This window comes from Macrobrachium nipponense, chromosome 28, assembly GCF_015104395.2.
Source record: "Macrobrachium nipponense isolate FS-2020 chromosome 28, ASM1510439v2, whole genome shotgun sequence".
NCBI lineage: Eukaryota > Metazoa > Arthropoda > Malacostraca > Decapoda > Palaemonidae > Macrobrachium > Macrobrachium nipponense.
In genome coordinates, this window is record NC_087217.1 from 65,490,898 (window position 1) to 65,503,385 (window position 12,488).

Below are 12,488 nucleotides of genomic sequence, written 5' to 3' on the forward strand. Positions count from 1 at the left end.
ATATGTGTGTGTGTGTGTGTGTGTGTGTGTGTGTGTATATATATATAAATATATATTATATATATATATATATATATATATATATATATATATAATATATCATATATATATATATATATAGTATATATACACGAAGTCTGTAGATGTTAGAAGCGACTTTGGCTTCGGAAGTTTTCTGCACCGGGAAGAATCACCCTTGATGCCATGTACAAAGAATGTACATTATAGAGCTGTGACTAAAGCTGCTTCACATATCTGGATTTGCCCATCATAGTGAGAAGTGGCTGAGGGAAAAAAATAATCATATGTACAGAGAGAGAGAGAGAGAGAGAGAGAGAGAGAGAGGAGAGAGAGAATATCACTTTTATCGTTCTAAATGTTCGTGGACAATCTTAAAAGAAAGTGCAAGCTCTGACGGCGTCTGTCATCACGGTTAAAAATACGACAGCGGCGGAGAGCATCGCGGTGATGACTCTGCAAAGACGAAGGGAAAAAATAAAGCATATGTCAACTCTCGACACCAGCAGCCGCCCGTTGCACGCCAGGCGTTCGTCGGCTGTTTTCTAAACGGACAGACAGCAAGAGGTTTCACTATCGATCTGTCTGTCTATCTGCCTATCGGTCTACACTTGACCTTGGTTTTCAATACTTATAGAAAGGTTTTACTATCTGCAAAAGAAAACTATTGAGATGACTTTTTGTCTGTTCCTCAGATCTTTTTAAAAGCTGCTGAGGCTAGAGGGTTGCAAATTGATATGTTGATCATCCACCTTCCAATCATCAAACATACCAAATTGCAGCCCTTGGATCTCGGTATTTTTTTATTTTGATTAAAGTTAAAGTTAGCCATGATCGGGATGTGGCTGAAAGTTTCATGGACAACGGCTGAGAGTTTCATTTAGCATTATAAGCTGTACATAAAACTCGATTACGTCGAAGAAACTTCAGCGCACTTTTTACTTATTTTGGTGTTGGTGTTTGAGTGGCTTGTCGTGATGTTTGATTAGTAATATTATGAGAATATTTTCTGTTTTATGGACAAAACAGTTTATAATGTATTGGTGGAATGAGTTATTGTTATAGATTAAAAACCACTATTTTGTGCAAACTAAATGTAAATATGGTATTACAATATATGTAATGTTTTGTCAATAAAGAATAAAGAAAATAAATATGGGTGGTGTTTTTTTTTTATTCACTAGGGTAATCGGCCTGTCACTATTGACTGTGACATTTCATATTCTATGAAATGTCACAGTCAATAGTGCAAATTTGATTATTTATCACAAAAGTTTCATTTTGAATGATTATCACAACTGACGTTAATCACATACGGCATAATAAATATTATATTTAGGTAATTATTGTAGGGGAGACCGGAGCTAGTTGGCTACAGGGGTAAGTTGGCACATTCAAAATAACTTTAAAGTTTACCAATAGATGACTCTAATACATATACTACGTAATTGCTACGTGATTCCCCAGTTACCAGCAAAATTCCATAGAGATAGAACGTAGGATTCGAATTTATGAGACAAATTTTGATTTTGATGGTAGTAAGTAAATTTCTTTATCTTTCTATTATTTGCTGTAACATCTATGCATTCATGAAAGATTATTTTTCAGTTATAGCATAGTTTTCCTTATGGTTTAAAGATTCTCCACCATTAAAATTAATAATTCAAGGCTTCTTGGTAAGGACTAGTAAGTGTTTTTGTACGAAATGGTAAGGATGGGGCAAGTTGGCACTTGTGCAGACTTGCCTCACGTTATTTGATAACAATAGTAAGCCTATTTATTTATATAATTTACGTTTTGTTTCTGGATTTTTGGAAGGATAATGAGATTAATGTCCTATCATTTCCTCCAAATTGCTCTCACAAGTTGCAGCCCCTGGATGTTAGTGTTTAAAGACCTCTGAAGAAATGTGTTAACAGGGCATGTGATTCGTGGGTGACTTGTAATCCAGGATCAAGTATGCCCATCTGTGACATTCCTTGTAATGTTTCCTCGGCTTTACCTCTATCTGTCACTTATTCTGATGTTTTCAATGGGTTTAGGGTTGCTGGAATTTCACCTTTGAATACAGACTATTTCAAGATGTTGATTTTTACGGGATGGCGTATGTAACAGATCGAGAGATGTCCGAAAAAGTCACATGGGCTTCAGATCAGTCATCAGCGTGATACAGAGTTTAAGAACTGCTCATGTTGATTCAGAAGAGAGCTCAGCCGAAGACAACCTGCGTTGGTAAGCCAGGAAAGGTGTAAGTCCAGTGAAGGGCGTGTAACATGTGGGAACATGAAAACTACTGATGAAGATTTATTTGACACCTGCCACAATTAAAACTAGATGATGATCTGAAGTAATATTAATGCCTTATATTTTGTATTTGGGGAATTCAGAAGGTATTTTTGCTATTTGATTTACATGCAATGTAGTAATTTTCTTTTAATTATCAATGTGCCAACTTACCCCGGGCAAGTTGGCACGAAAAAGTTATTTTTTCCTAAAGATTATTGTTACCTTATGTTGAAAGCAAACAACAATTATTTTGCTCTATGATAAAGACGAATGTTAATTTTTTTTCAGTGATGGTAAAAATATTGCAAAAAATTTGTGTTTTATATTCGCAATAACCAAAATTGTAAAAAGTGTGCCAACTAGCCCCGGTCTCCTCTACTCATAAAACGATAATCTTCATTCTGTTAAGATGTTATCATTATAGTGATATTACCAATTCTTTAAACAGATAAAATCTATCTCTTCACGAATTATAATTCATATTTTCATTCCAAAGTTAAATATCCATATTCATACACTACATTACACAGCTGGATCCGTCACATCCAAACGAAATTTTAGTATTCATTTTTCTTTTTATGATTTACAAGAAAGGCAATTTGTACCTCAAAGTTACTTGCCGCTGTTTCCGTTAGCAACGTAATTTAACGTCATTCATACCAAATTATATTAACAATTCAATAATCATCAATATTTCCACGTAACTGCCAGTCATTAACATCATTTTAGCAAAGTCCCTAGTCACTGTCAATTGTCTGTACCAGTCTTCAAAAATATTCATGAATGAAGTTACAAAATTTCCCCAACAGCACTGTATTTTAACGGAAAAACTTAAACTACGAATCCCATTAATAAACTCGGTATTTTTTTTAATGTTACAGTGGATTTCGAGATATATACAAAGTTTGTCGGACACCATCAATGAATGAATGAATGAATTAATTAATTAATAGATAAATGAATGAATATATAAATAAATATATACAAAATATATACGTGCATAAAAAATGAATCAATCGATAATTAAATATATGAATAAAAATAGATATATAATACATATAAATAAATATGTAAACAAAAAATCTCTATCTCAATCAATCAATTAATCAATCAATAAATAGAGTTCAGAGGATGGGTCTACTTCGGCCCTGTGCTGTATCTAAAGTTGAGAGATATGATATATGAACTGAATTATAAACATACTTTTAAGTACTCTAAGTTCATTACGCAACCTCTCTCTCTCGCTAACATGTATAGGTTTGAACTGAATTCCACTTCCATATACTATGATTCTCACTAAGGATTTAAGGCTTGCAGTGGAATGCGTTACCAAAGAGTTAAATAAAATGAAAAGCCTGAATGATTATTGTTACTAATTAACACACACACTCCTTATATATATATATATATATATATATATATATATATATATATATATATATATATATATATATATGTGTGTGTGTGTGTGTGTGTGTTTGTGTGTATAGTAATATGTTTATATATATATATATACCAATATATATATAGATAATATACAATATATATATATATATATTATCTGTCTATGTATATATATATATATATATATATGTATCTATATATGTATATATACATATATATAGATATATATAATATACTTACACACATACGTATATGAATATTATGTAAGCATGAAGGTACAATACATACATACACACACACACACACACACACACATATATATCTATATATCTATATATTATTATATAACTATGTATATATATTATATTACTATATATAAGGAGTGTGTGCGTACGTGTATAAAAAGATGAAATCCTAATTCGTCTCCGGAGGTAATCAAAGGCCACTTACGCTCTCCTAATTATTACTAAACAACAAAAATGTCAAACTTAATTGAGAAAGGAAAGAAGGACTCCCAAACATGGAAGATGAACAAACAAGGCACTTTATCGTATGGGCACACTAAGGAGAAACGCAAACATGGCTTTAGCAGTGTGATAAAAAGACCACGTCAGTTTAGGCGAGACAGAATAAAATACTCTTTCATCAACTTTTCTGATTACTAAAAATGTATTCTATCGTCCGTTTTAAACTTCAAAGATTCTGACACCAAAATAAGCGTATAAAAATGAAAATCATACATTATATAAAAACAATAAAATCCATGGGTGTCGTAGTTTACCGACAATACGAAAAAAAAAAAAAAATTCGAAGGCATATCTGATGAAACAATTTGAATGAAAACATTCATGAATAACTTCTTATTCTTTGTTATGCAAACTACAATGATTTATTGTCATTGCCACCGGATAATATAAACTATAGAGAAACGAACGATATGCACATACACTGTACTATATATATATATATAATATATATATATATATATATATATATATATATTATATTAATAGAATGGGTTTGAATATCTCTAGACAAACCTGAAAAAATCACATTAGTTTGGAAAATAAATACAATTTTTTTTTTCGTTTGCAACAATGTTAGCGCTGCGAATTTTGTAAGTTTCAGCAACAATGCGTAATGCTATCTCTCCTCTCTTTTCACAGGAGTCGTTGGTGCCGGGCAGGTAAAAATGGCACTCCTAACAGAGGCGCCCAGGTGAGATTCACCTCATCTAAGTCCCCAGGTGCTGAGAACATTGCTACGCCAAGGACACTAAGACGAAGACGGCGGTCTTCTAACAAGATTTTTAGCTAATTACCTGCCCTGAATTGATCGTTCTTCAACAGGTGTTTTTCCATTTGTTGATATTTATTCCTTTTAACTGCCGTTTTAACATTCTAAGGAATTACACCTCAAAGTTTGTGTGTTTTCATTTTTATGCTATCAGAATCAACCTTTAAAATCTGTAGTATTTTCGTTTCAGTTTGATACAGCCAGAAGTGGCGAGAGTTCAATTTTTGACAGGAAACTTAATCAGTCTACAGGAGAACATTAAGAAGCCAAAATAATAAAACGATAAGTGAAATACTGGCATGAAATACGAAGAACTACATATCCAACACAAGTCATTTGGAAAACGAAAGATAAAAATGTTATAACACAGGAAAAGCATCAATAACGCAAATAATAACAAAACTTGAAAAAAATATATAAAAACGGTAGAAATGTACTGAAATGATCGGACATTAAATGCATGAAAGCTTATGCTCTCAGCATGGTAAAGATAAAAAAACAGTGTAATAAATAAACATTGAAGACAACCCAAGTAAAAACGCATTTTGTATTCTCATAGAGAATACAAAATGACTGAGTTAGCAATAGGAAGTAAATATTTAGCTCTGTAATGTGGTTGACTGTCCACAGTCTATAACAGAATAATAGTTGCTTGTGGTTTTACAATATGCTCCCGCTGAATACGTCATCATTAGAAAACTATTAGAAAACTGTTATAATAGTTGTTTGTGGTTTTACAATATGCTCCCGCTGAATACGTCATCATTAGAAAACTATTAGAAAACTGTTATAGACGTGTGTGTATACATAGTACATACATACATAAAACACACACACACATATATACGTATATATATATATATGTGTGTGTGTGTGTGTGTGTGAGTCATATCACATTACCTTGATTCATATATACATACACAGAGCTACAGATTTCTTTTGATATGTAATTCGCTCTACCTCGGAATTAATATACTTTCATATATGTTAACCAAAGGGGAATTTTTTAGTCGATAAGAAATTCGTCGGCTCACGGGCGCGAACCATCGAACCAACAACTTCAAGACACACAGTGAGGCATTAGACCACACAGCTTCACTGGGCGTCCTGAATTTGGTTTGATGGTTCGCGCCCGTGAGCCGACAAATTTCTTATCGACTAAAAAATGTCCCTTCGATTAACATATATGAAAATATATTAATTCCGAGGTAGAGCGAATTAGCTATTAAAGGACATTTTGTGGCTCGATGTATAATATATATATATATCTATATATATATATATATATATATATATATATATTATACTATATATATATATACCAATGGCCCTTTCCCTTTAGAAGGTTTGATTTCCGAGGTGTTTACCTTCCAGTTATCAGCAAGTCTTTTTTGGAATAGCCAACCAGAGTCAACTAAGTAACAGGTACATAATTCAAGTCAAGAAAGACATCGTTGGTTTTGTAAGAACGGTCCCAAAGACGTTTCATCGCCTTGAACCGAACTCAAGTTTCTCTCTGGAATAGAACTACGCTGTGTCAATTTTGAGGTTGAAGGGGTGGAAGTTTGAGCGAATATACGTAGGTACCCAGTATGTATTTGCTACGAGTTCAAGAAACTTACAGCTAGGGGAATATTCAGTTGTATACATAAAGCAGCTGCTGAAGGTTTCGCCTTTACATGACACTTGTGCATAAATTATCGCTTACATTGTGTTTACAGTTTGTACAAATTTATAAAAACCCATAACACAGAAACAAATGCGAGTGTACATATATTTATATTAATTCACAATTATGTCATATTTTCAGCCACATCCTCTAACCCATTCATTTATATGTACATAATGAAATTTCACAAGAAAAAAATTTAAAAAGGTACCCATCGAAGTGAAAGTGGCTATTTTAACTGCAAAAGAGCACTTAGAGAAAAAATAAACCAAAGGCCAGTGCAACCAACAACAAAGGCGAGGCGTAAAACAATGAAAAAACGAACGCAACGAAAAGGAAGACGAAGAAAGGCGGCCATAAATTAAAGGAGTCTTAATGATCGGCCATTGACATACGGACGGGAAGGATTTCACAACGTTCGGCCTTCAGCATTAGTCAAAACGCGTATGTTTCGCGTATCACATAACAAAGGGCGCCGTACTCAGGCCCCTAATAGGCAAGCACTGCCAATGAGCCGAGCGGCGATATCCTTCGAAGGGTCCTTTTCAACCATGGGCAACTTTCTAAAGAAGGAGTTTTTCTGATGTGATATTGAATGTATTGACATCTGGGCGAAGGTGTCGCTCAAATTAGAAGTATTTTATAAATCATAGAGATTAAAAAGTTAGGATGCAAAACTTACAAAGAGATTATAATTATTATATGTATACAGGGTGTCCATAAAGTCTGGGTACATAGGGGATTTTACTATTTATTTTTATTTTTTTTCCCTCAGAATGAAAATGTCTTTGTCTAAGGAAGAACGAATCGATTTGGTACTCTTAAGTGGACGAGAAGGATGGTCTCATCGTAAAATTGCGGAAGAATTTAACCTTCGACACCCTTATCGTCAACCTATTTATTTTAATAGTCAGTGTGCTGAAATCGACGGCAATGCGGATCTATTCCATCGAGTTCACATGAATTTTGTAAAACGCATCAAATTATGCATTGAAAATGATGGAAATCATGTTGAAAATATTATTATCATATGAATAAAAACTATTTTGTTTTAAGAAGTATTTGTTTTTACTATGTACCCAGACTTTATGGACACCCTGTACAATTTCGGTAGACGATACCTACACCTATTCACATGGAACAAGCAAACGGGGCCACTGACTAGAAATAAAATTTCAAAGAATGTTGGTTTCAACCTCCCACCCCAAGCTCTACGCTGCAACAGTAATTCATCATGATATAGAGCCAGATATTTTTCATAGCCCTGAGGGAGACGAGAATTCGCGACTTCTGAGCGGCATACCACGACACTAACCACTATACCAGCGGACCAGCAAAAATCGATGAAGTCGACCGTGACAGGATTCGAACCTGCAATCTTCGGATCCGAAGTCCGACGCCTTATCCGTTAGGCCACACGGTCTTACACATTCTAGCACCTACACACTTACCTTACAGACCTTAAAACATTCTTGTTCGGGTTGCCCCAGGTCCCTCAGTGTGAGGCGCCTCTAATGTCTACCAGAGAGTTGCTAGTACATCTTCCGGTTATATATCTTCTTCAATCTTGGATGGTCTGGGATGCAGTTTAGATATTTGTCGAGCTTATTCTTAAACACATCTACGCTCACTCCTGATATTATTCCTCAGATGAGCTGGCAACGCATTGAATAGACGCTGCATTATCGATGCTGGTGCGTAGTGGATTAATGTCCTGTGTGCTTTCCTTATTTTTCCTGGTATATTTTTGGGCACTATTAATCTACCTCTGCTTGCTCTTTCTGATATTTTTAGTTCCATGATATTTTCTGCTATTCCTTCTATCTGTTTCCATGCCTGAATTATCATGTAGCGTTCTCTTTCCTTTCCAGACTATATAATTTTTAAGAATTGTAGTCTTTTCCCAGTAGTCTAGGTCCTTAACTTCTTCTATTCTAGCTGTAAAGGACCTTTGTACACTCTCTATTTGTGCAATATCCTTTTGATAGTGTGGGTACCATATCATATTGCAATATTCAAGTGGACTACGAACATATGTTTTATAAAGCATAATCATGTGTTCAGCTTTTCTTGTTTTGAAGTGCCGTAACAACATTCCCATTTTTGCTTTACATTTTGCCAACAGAGTTGCTATTGATCATTGCATAACATGTTCCTATTCATCATCACACCAAGGTCTTTAACTGCTTCCTTATTGTGATGGTCATTATTAGGTCCCTTATATGCATATAGCTTTCTTTCTCTGTCTCCATAATTTATTGATTCAAATTTATTCAGAGTTAAATACCATCCTATTTACCTCTGCCCAATCATATACTTTGTTAAGGTCTCTTTGTAGAGCGTTCCTATCTTCATCACAAGTAATTTCTTCTACTTATTCTTGTGTCATCTGCGAAAACTACTCACTACGAATCCTTAACATTATTGTCTATGTCTTCAATCATAATAACAAACAGTATTGCAGCTAACACCGTACCTTGCGGCACACCGGATATTACCTTGGCTTCATCCGATTTCTCGTCGTTTGCAATAACTATCTGTTTTCTGTTGTGTAAAAATACTTTTACCATCTTCCTACTTTATCCACGATATTGTGTTTTCTAATTTTCTCGCAATATATTATGGTCTACTTTATCAAAAGCTTTTGCAAAGTCTAAATAAACCACATCTGTTTCATTTCCGCTTTTCATATTTTTGAATATGTTTTCACGGTGGACTACAGTTGGGTTTGTGTACTTTTTCCGGGTACGAAACCATGTGTCCTTTATTAAACAAATTATTTTTTATAAATGTTTCATAATATTTTTCTTCATTACCCTTTCATACACTTTCATTATATGTGATGTTAGACTCACAGGCCTATAATTACTTGCCTCTAGTCTTGATCCACTTTTGAAAGTAGGGGTAATATACGCTAATTTGTGCTCATCATATATCTTGCCTGTATCTACACTTTGTCTTAATAATATTGCAAGTGGCTTTGCGATAGAATGAACTACTTTCTTTAACAAAATAGCAGAATTCCATCAGGCCTGCAGCAGCTCCATTTTAATTTCATTAATAGCCTGCCACAATATCAGCTTCATTAATATCTATGTCAGCTAAATATCACTATTTTCATCCCTTACTTCTATATCATATCTTCATTATCTATTCTAGGGGTGAATTCTCTCTTATATCGTTCTGCCAGTATGTTGCAAATTTCCTTTTTTTCATTCGTTAATCTCCCTTCAATTCTCAGAGGGCTATTTCTATCTTCTTTATTCATCTTCTTCGCATATGAGTATTAATAGTTTGGGGTTTTGCTGATATTTAATAGGGTTTTTCTCCAAGTCCCGTTTTCATTTTCTTTTGATTGTATAATCTTTTGTTCTGCATTTTCTATCTTACTTTTTAGTTCTATAACTTTCCATGCATTTTTTTCTTTTGCAAGACCTTTTTTCCACTTTCTGATTTTTCTGTAACAAGATTCTTCTGTCTCTTGGTATCATGAATGATGTTTACTTTTCTTCTTCGGTATATATTTTCCACCTATTATCTCCAATATTTTATAATATCTCCGTATTTACCCTTATGTCATCACTTACGAAAATGTTATCCCAATCTTTGTTTAATTCTTCATTAATTTCTGACCATTTTATATTTTTACTGTAGAAGTTGTATTTTCCATATCCTTCCCACTTTTTCATTTCTTGCTTATCTCTATTTTCACTTGCTTTGTGGAATGAAACTGTAATTCTATGACATTATGGTCTGAAATACTCGCATTATAAAACTATTATTCTTTAAACATAATTCATCTCGTTCACCAAATTACTAGGTCTAAAGTATTTTCCTTTCTTGTTGGCAGGTGATTTATTTGTTGAATGTTGTATTCTAGTAGCATATCTAATAGCTTTTCAAATTGCCTCTTATCTTCTGCACTACTATTACTCTCTTTTTTATATGTATAAGTACAACCACAATCTCCTATTCGTTCTTTCCATTCTACGAAAGGAAAGTTGAAGTCACCAGAGAGAGAGAGAGAGAGAGAGAGAGAGAGAGAGAGAGAGAGAGATGACAGAGATTTAGAGACGGAGATGAGAGCAAATAAAATCTCAAGCGTAAGTCCGAGTTTAACCTTAAAACAAAAATGATATAAAAGTTCTTGTATCTGTACATATTCACAGATGGTTACCTGTTATTCTAAAAAAGTTATTATTGTTTTATCTGTGAATCGGTCAGAACTAATAAACATTCTCTCTCTCTCTCTCTCTCTCTCTCTCTTTTTTTAATGGCTATATTTTTCAACTGTACACAACTTCCTAACAGCAAAATTGGACCACCTACGGAAGAGGTTATCGAAGGAAGAGGTTATCGAAGGAAGAGGTTATCGAAATTGATATATTTTGCGTTTATGCAAATGTCATTAAGCCAATGTATTTCACGTAATATTGGAAACAATCTTCATTGAATAAATTGTTGCCATTTTCTTTTTATTAAATGGGCCAGTTCTGTCTCTCTCTCTCCTCAGTGTTTGATATATATATATATATATATATATATATATATATATATATATATATATATATATATATATGCATATATATATGTATATATATATATATATATATATATATAGTATATATATAATATATATATGTGTGATATATATATATATATATATATATATATATATATATATATATAGTATAAATATATATCGTGTGCTTACTTCTGTGCCATCCGCTTTCTTCTCCACTGTTATTATTCGACAAGCTCCGTAGAATCAATGGCCAATGCCATCAATAACCTTATGAGTTGTCACCAAAATGACTAATAACCCTCCTGGACGTGACAATGGTGAAGAGCTCGTATCATCTCTCTCTCTCTCCCTCTCTCTCTCTCTCTCTCCCTCTCTCTCTCTCTCTCCTCTCTCTCTCTCTCTCTCTCTCTCTCTCTCTCTCCCTCTCTCTCTCTCTCTCTCGGAACAAATCTAATGAAAAAACATCTTGAAAATAATTGAAGAAGTTCCAAATAAATCCAAGTGGGTCAAGAGACTCATAAAGAAAATATACATAAACCAACATATTCCGACAAAGAAAATGAATAAGGTGAATCTTGTGAATGATCCTAAATTGCTGGCAATTAGGGAAAAACGAAATGCCAAAAGCATGCAAAACTGTGTTTAAGGTTTGGTATAGCAATAGTTCAATCCACAAAACCAAACCTAATCAGAAAATGTGCTGCATGCAACATTCCGACCCATCCACAGTGTGCTTGAGGTAATACAAGATTTGAGAAAAGATACAAGAATTTTTTGTTCAACATGTCTATCATGGATAGACAATGTTATTAAATCAAGATGAATGTACAAATAGTTGAGGATGAAGAAGAAGAAGAGGAAGAGGAAGAAGAAGAAGAAAAAGCAGAAGAGGAAAACGGAAGAGAAGTAAACAAAAATGAAATGACAGAAAAAATAAGGAAAACAAAGAACAAGATAAAAAGTATGGATGCAGAGATACTCATTGATACTACATATGAGCAATAAACAAAGCAGCATACCTACGAAGAAATAAATTACGATATGACAACAGAAAAGCAAATCCCGAAGAGGCTCTACCCAGATCTATACAATGACGGGAAAGAGGAAAATAGACAAGAAAGACAAAATCTGCAACCTTTTGAAAATGTGGGAGGGGTTGCAGATTTGGAGAAAGAGTGTTACTACAAACATCCTAAGATATGTCAAAACTATGAAATATATGGTAAATGTGCATACTTAGATGGATATGGGGATGATTGCAGAGATCTGCATCCAAAAATATGTAAAAAC

General features: G+C 33.7%; 1 non-coding gene across 1 annotated transcript; it reads right to left on the minus strand.

Annotated features, from left to right (window-relative positions):
• Positions 1-8,023: 8,023 nt before the first annotated feature.
• Trnar-ucg (transfer RNA arginine (anticodon UCG)) lies at positions 8,024-8,096 on the minus strand. The gene has a single exon. It is a non-coding gene; the product is annotated as a tRNA-Arg (tRNA).
• Positions 8,097-12,488: the final 4,392 nt, after the last annotated feature.